At 63.2% G+C, this 6998-nt stretch overlaps 1 pseudogene across 1 annotated transcript; it reads left to right on the top strand.

Annotated features, from left to right (window-relative positions):
- The first annotated feature begins 1112 nt into the window (after positions 1-1112).
- Positions 1113-5371, top strand: LOC309656985 (thimet oligopeptidase-like; annotated as a pseudogene). The gene is made up of 7 exons (XR_014268302.1): positions 1113-1239; positions 1439-1808; positions 1888-2182; positions 3541-3691; positions 3797-3925; positions 4554-4690; positions 4904-5371. The product of XR_014268302.1 is annotated as a thimet oligopeptidase-like (transcript).
- The last annotated feature ends 1627 nt before the right edge of the window (positions 5372-6998 follow it).

Genomic DNA, 6998 nt, shown 5'->3' with positions numbered 1-6998 from the left:
CCTGGGCGGCGGCCGCGGGCTGCACAGGCACCTCCTCTGACGCCCAATCTCTCCTCCTTTACGAGGCAGCCGCCAGCTCCCCTCCCTGACTCCCCAAGATTTGGGGCCTTTTTAATACGTGTCGATAATGCCATGAGCTACTATTTAACTTTTCTACGAGGACCCATTTCCCGAAATGCAGTGGTTTTCAGCCTTGGCTGCACTAGAGAACCCCCAGGGAAGGGACAGAAGTCTCTCCCTCCCTCTCTCTCCCTCTCCCTCCGTATCTCCTTCTGGCTCTCTCCCTCTCCTTCTCCCTCTGGGGTGATGCCTGATGAGCTCAGATTCGCAGATGTTCCCCCCATCCCCTCTCTGTGCCTTGCGTGGGGTCTGGGCCTTCTCACTGTGGCCTGGGCACGGCCTTGACATTCAGACATCGGTTCCTGCAAGGACACTTGCGTTTGGTCCATACCGCGTGTGGCTGCAGCCTGTGCTTCTCCCGTTCAGCATCTTCAGTAGATGGGGGCTGTGCACGAGCCCTTTGTCTTCCCCGCAGACACCACTGGTGCTTGCCGGGCCTCGCAGGTGATGCGGGGGGCACGGGGAACAGTCCTGTGGTGACTGGGGGCTCCCAGGAGAACCCCACCGCAGAACCGGAGAGGTGGCCCCAGAGAAGGTGGCGTACGCCTGGGGCTGGGCCTCACCAGCCAGCCCCGGGCCACCTGCAGCAACAGGCGTCTCGCCGTCCAGGGGCTGGGTGTTCGGGCGCCATGGGGATGAGTTGCTGTCTGCACGTCAGCTGAGTTTGTATTGTTGAGCCCGGGGAGGCCCCTGGGTGGCTCCTGGAGAGCCTGGCCGCATTTCTTCCTGCCCTTGGCCTTAGAGCCCATCAGGGTTCACGCCGTTTCTGGTTCCAAAAGGACCTGTGTTCATAAAGACCACGTGTTAGGACAGCACCAAAGGTCTAGAAATCCGGGCCAGGAGGAGGAGGGAGGGGGATTGGCTGTGCCCGCCAGTGGCCTGAGAGCCCTGCCCGCCCGCCCGCAGAGACCTGGCCCAGGGCCTGCGGGGAGGGCGTGGCCCACAGTTCTCAGCGCCGGCCATCTCTGGGTTCCAGGAGAACTGCACGATCCTGGATCCTCAGGGAGCTGGTAAGGCTGCAGGCTCAGAAGTCTCGCCTGCTGGGGTTCAGCATGCGTGCCGACTCTCTGCTGGAGATGAACATGGCCAAGAGCAGCCAGGTGGTGGCCACTTTCCTAGGTAACCCCACCTCCCCGAGTCCCAGTGGGGACAGGGGTCAGGTGGACCTTGACTGGACGTGGTGCTGCCTGAGACCCCACTGTGTCAGCCCTTGGGGGTCGCCTTCCCCAACCGTTCATTCTGCCTCGAGGGGCGTGGGGTGGAGGGCGGCTGGGGGCTGCCACAGGGACATAGCCGAGCCTCTCCCCTCCACCCGCAGATAAGCTGGCCCAGAAGCTGAAGCCCCTCGGGGAGCTGGAGTAGCTGTGATCCTGGAGCTAAAGAAGGCCGAGTGCCAGAGGCGGGGCCTGCAGTTTGATGGGCCCATTAACGTCTAGGACCTGTGCTACTACATGAACCAGGGGGAGGAGACGCGCTACCACGTGGACCAGTACCTGCTCAATGAGTCCTTCTCCATGCAGGTGGTCACGCGCGGGCGGCTGGGCATCTCCCAGGAGCTGCTGGGGCTGACCTTCGACCTGGAGGAGGACGCCAACATGTGTCACGAAAATGTGAGGCTCTACACGGTCCGGGACGCAGCCGCGGGCAAGGTCATCCATCGGCAAGTTCTACTTGGACCTCTACCCTCGGTGCATGCGTGGGGGAACCTGTCGGCCGTGGGCTGGGGCTCCTCTGTGGAAGCGGGGCCTCACCCGCGTCCCTCCCCAGGGAAGGGAAGTCCGGGCACATGGCCTGCTTTGGCCTGCAGCCGGGCTGCCTGCAGTAGGATGGGAGGCACCAGATTGCCATCGTGGCCATGGTGGCCAACTTCACCTAGCCTACGCCCAACCCGCCATCCCTGTTGCAGCATGATGAGTTGGAGACCTACTTCCATGAGTTCTGGCAAGCGATGCACCAGCTCCTCTCCCAGGTGGGTGCAGGCGCGGGGCTGCAGGCAGGGGGCGGGGAGGGCCCGGGCTCTCCCATGGTCCTCAGGCAGGCCCTCGCCACGGGATTCTTCCGCTGATGTCACCCTGCACGTGGTGATGCCCTCGATGTCAGTTTCCATCATCAAACCCCAAGCACTGGGCACGTAAACAACGGAAGTGGATGTCCTCGAGACTCTGGAGGCTGGAAGTCGCAGATCAAGGAGTCAGGACTGGTTCCCTGCATGTTAAATACATGTATTCAAGAGTTGCCTTTAAAAAGGCACGTTGCCTGCGACTCTGGTGACAGCCGGTGATGAGAACCGGAGGGTAGGCTCTGAGAGGGCTGGGAGCACCACGCTCTGTGAGGCCGTGGGGCTGCTGCCAGTCTCGGTGGAGGCTCAGCAAGTCCTAGTGACTTCCCCACGGGGGGATCCCCAGCTGAGCGTCTGGGCCCCGGACCCAGTGCTCGTTCAGTCTTCCTGCGGTCAGCCCTTCGTCCTGAGAGCGATGCTCTCACAGGCTGCACCGGAGCGCGTGGGGACACTTTACTGAGCTGTGCAGCCGTCACTACTGCCCTGTTTTGGAACATTTCCCTCACCCCAAAAATGTCCCTCCCGCCCTTAGTTATCATTCCCTCCCCTCCCCTGCCCCTGACAACCAGGAACCCACTCTGACTCTGTGGATCTACCTGTTCTGGACGTTTCCCCTTAGTGGGGTCACACCCTGTGTGTCCTTCTGTGTCTGACTTCTCTCGCTGAGCATCGTGTTCTCATGGTGCATCCACATGGCAGCGAGTGTCGGGGCTTCACACCTTTGCGTGGCTGAGGGCCGGAAAAAAGACAAACGAAAAGAAAGGCACGTTGCCTGCAACTCTGGTGACATCCGGTGATGAGAACCAGAGGGTAGGCTCTGGGGCCGGGAGCGCCGCGCCCTCTGAGACCCTGGCGCTGCTGCCAGTCTCTGTAGAGGCTCAGCAAGTCCCAGTGACTTCCCCACGGGGGGTCCCCAGCTGTGCGTCTGGGCCCCGGACCCAGTGCTCGTTCAGTCTTCCTGCGGTCAGCCCTTCGTCCTGAGAGCGATGCTCTCAAAGGTTGCACCAGAGTGCGTGGGGACACTTTACTGAGCTGTGCAGCCGTCACTACTGCCCCGTTTTGGAACATTTCCCTCACCCGAAAAATGTCCCTCATGCCCCTAGTTATCATTCCCTCCCCTCCCCTGCCCCTGACAACCAGGAACCCACTCTGACTCTGTCGATCTACCTGTTCTGGACGTTTCCCCTTAGTGGGGTCACACCCTGTGTGTCCTTCTGTGTCTGACTTCTCTCGCTGAGCATCGTGTTCTCAGGGTGCATCCACGTGGCAGCGAATGTCAGGGTTTCACACCTTTGCGAGGCTGAAGGCCGGAAAAGAGACAAACAAAAAGAAAGGCACGTTGCCTGCGACTCTGGTGACAGCCGGTGATGAGAACCAGAGGGAAGGCTGTGGGGCCAGGAGCGCCGCGCCCTGTGAAGCCCTGGTGCTGCTGTCAGTCTTGGTGGGGCACGGGCAGCGCCGTCCCCCAGGAGCTGCTGGACAAGCTCATCAAGTCCCGGCTGGCCAACCCCGGTGCGGCCGGGCCGAGGGAAAGGAAAGGGGCTCCCGGACCGCCCGGCTGGAAAGCGCGTCCTGGACACAGTGCCAGCCCCCCGTCTCCTTCCTCCCGCCCTCCAGGCCTCTTCAACCTGCGCCAGATCGTCCTGGCCAAGTTGGACCAGGCCCTGCACATGCAGATGCCCTCGGACCCAGCCCAGGAGAACGCCCGCCTCTGCCAGGAGATCCTCGGGGTCCCAGCCACGCCAGGTAGCCAAGCGCGCGCTGGGCCCACCTTAGTGGTCGGTTGGCGGCTACTGCCCAGGTCAAGAGGATCCTCTGGTGGTGTGTGAAGGGGGACCGTCTGATGGGCTCTGGTCGAGGCCCGCTGACCTCTGGCCTCTTCCTGCCTCGGTTCCTGGGCTGGTCCCTCCAGCTGTGGCCCGCGGAGTCCGAGGGTGGGGTGGGCGTATCTGCACGTACTTTCTGGAGAGCCTGGAAGAGGCAGGAGAGGGCTTCATACCCCGGACGGAACGCATCAACGAGGTTTGCCCGTGCGTGTCGGTGCGGAGACGCAGTTCACTCCCTCGTGAGCGCTTTCACCCGCGTTCTCCCCGTGCTGGAGAGTGAGCCCTTACTCATCTCTTGGAGCCTCAGGCAGCTGTCCTTGTAAGAAGGTTAGGGGTGAACCCTCGTGAGCTTCAGCAGAAAGTCAGCAAAGATTGATTTGTGTCCCTCCACTGAGTTGCCCGCAAGGTCCCCGTTTTCTAGAAGTGTTGGGCCAATATTCCCTCTAGTGGCAGGGGACTCAGACGGGGCTGCTTTGAGGTCCCCGCTCTGGGGAAGGGGCACGGAGCGGCCAGGGGGCCGGGCAGGAGCCTCTCCGCGTGTGTCCCAAGGACCCACCTGCCTGCGACCTTCGGCCATCTGGCAGGAAGCCACGATGCCCAGTCCTATGGCTACCTGTGCAGCGAGGTGTACTCCACGGACACGTTCCACACACGTTTCAAGCAGGAGGGCATCCTGAGTGGCAAGGTGAGAGGCTGGCCTGCCATGCAGACCAACACAGAGGTCCTTGGCCTGGGCCTAGATGCTTGTGCCGCCCGCCTGGGCCTCCCAGGCTCTGAGGGCCCTGCCCTGGACCTCCTGCTCCCCCGCCCTTTGTTGAGTCACAGCAGAGGTGGCCACACCCACACCCTCAGTGAAGGCGGAGCTCCACCCTCCTGCAGCCCCGCCCACTCTTGGCAGGTTGCCATGGACTGCAGAAGCTGCATTCTGAGGCCAGGGGGCTCCGAGGATGCCAAGGGCATGGTGAAGCTCTTCCTGGGTTGTGACCCCACGCAGGATGCCTTCCTCCTGAGCAAAGGGCTGCAGGTTGAGGGCTGCAAGCTGCCTGCCTGCTGACGGCACGGGGTTTTGCCCACCCAGGCGGGCCGGGTGCCTTAGCGCCCCGTCGCGGTGGGGGAGGGGCCGCGTGTCCTCCCAGTCCCTGAGTCCCCGGCGGCCGGCCTAGGCCAAAAGGCTCCACCTGGACATGTCTGGAGAGCCTGGCGTCAAGGCTCCCCCTTGTTGCACTAATGCAATCCCTTCCTGGGGAGCTTTCCTGGTAACAAAACGGTTCTTTGAAAACGCAGCCATTAATAAAAAGACTCTACTCCTGGTCTCTGCCTGCTACCCCTTCCACCACAGGAGTGGCATGGGGGCCGTCACACTGGGGTGAGTTCTGACCTTGGTTGGGGATCAGCCCTGGGGTCGTGGTGACGCGTCTGCGTCACTGGGAGACGGCTGAGCTGTGGGGTGAGTTAAGACGGGGATGGTGCCCTGCTCCCCAGCTGGGCAGGCTCTCCAGTGAGAGGGTGTCAGTTTCCTGCCGGCCTCTTGCCCGTCACTGCTTGGCATCTCGGGGGCTGTGATTGGCTGGAGCTGGTTCTGGCGGTGGGCACAGCTGCGGGAAGCCCAGCTGTGGCTGTCCCTGTCTCCGTGTCCTGTCCTCCTGCTCACGGCCGGCCGGCTGGCTCCCTCCGCTCATCGGCAGCTGCTGAAGTCTGGACCACAGCAAGGGGCCGCCTTCCTGGGTCCTAGCAATTCTTCCCAAAGGCCTTAGGGATGTGGTTTGGTGGCATTAGGAATTCAGAGAGGGTGCTGCCTCACTGGAGCGCTAGGGTGGGTCTGGACCGTCCCGTGTGTCCTTCCCTGGCCTTTGAGCTCCTCGGGAGCCCTGCCTCCGGCCCTTCGCCCCCACAAAGGACGCCAGGCAGCGGAGCGAGGGCGCGGGCAGCGCCCCGACCTTCTCCCCATGGCCCAGGCGGGCAGGCCGTGCCACGCTCTGTCTTCCCCTCAGCCTGCCCGCCCATTCTCACCCACCCTAGGCCAGTTGGTTGTGGACCAGGCTGTGATGTCTGCCCTTCTACAGACCCGGCTCATCTCCCTGCAACCACTTCTGTGCCTTCTGTGTTCTGGGCTGGTCGCAGGCCCAGAGCCGGTGGGCAGGCACCCCGTGGCCGGGAGGGCTGTCCGTGTGAATTCCCTGGGGCTTGAAAAGGAGCACAGCTGGCCTTCCATCAGGCACCTCTCGATGGATATGGAAGGGGCGTGTCGGGGCCTGGGGGCTGCTCGTCTTCCCGTGCACTGAGCCCCCAGATGGTCCCTGTGCAAAATCCAGGTGTGGCGTTGGCACCCCAGCGGTGTGCCAGGCAGTCCGTGGCGGGCGCCACAGGCCTCGGGCTGGTGGGCCACAGGGTTCCCGAGCGGCAGGTCAGGACTGAGAGGGTGAGGTCCAGGGCCCAGGCTGACGCCGGCTGGAGGCCCCTCCGCTCACCGCCCGCACCCCCCAGCCCCTGCCCTCACGTGAGCCACCAGGGCTGAGCTCAGATGTTGCATGCCGAGGCTCCCCGGCAGCCCAGCCCGTTCCCACTCCTCCGAGGTCACTGAAGGACTTGGAAGCAGGTTGCCCCACAGAGACTGCTGTTCTCTGAGCCCTGGGCAGGGGGCAGGGAGGACGGGCACAGGGCCCTGCAGGAGTGTGGGCGCCGGGGCAGCCGGAGCAGCTCCACACAGTAAGTAAGAGCATCTCACCAAAAACAGTGCGTTTCTCCAGCCGCCCCGGGACCTGAGCTCAGGTCCTGGGGCAGGAAGGGGCAGCAGTGCACCTGTTAGCTATCATTGGGGGTCGACTGCGGCCCGGTGCCACCTCTTAGATCCTCCCCCGTCCCCTTCCGGGGTTGCGACCGGACCCCTGTCAATCGGGTTCTCACTCCTCCCTGTCCCCTACGCCTGCTCCATGAAGGTGGAAGGAACACATTTTTAAAAAGGTTGGAGCCTGGGCTTCCCTGGTGGCACAGTG

Source organism: Balaenoptera physalus (assembly GCF_965194825.1).
Source record: "Balaenoptera physalus genome assembly, chromosome: 3".
NCBI classification, from domain to species: Eukaryota; Metazoa; Chordata; class Mammalia; order Artiodactyla; family Balaenopteridae; genus Balaenoptera; species Balaenoptera physalus.
This window is presented reverse-complemented; position numbering and strand designations above follow the sequence as displayed.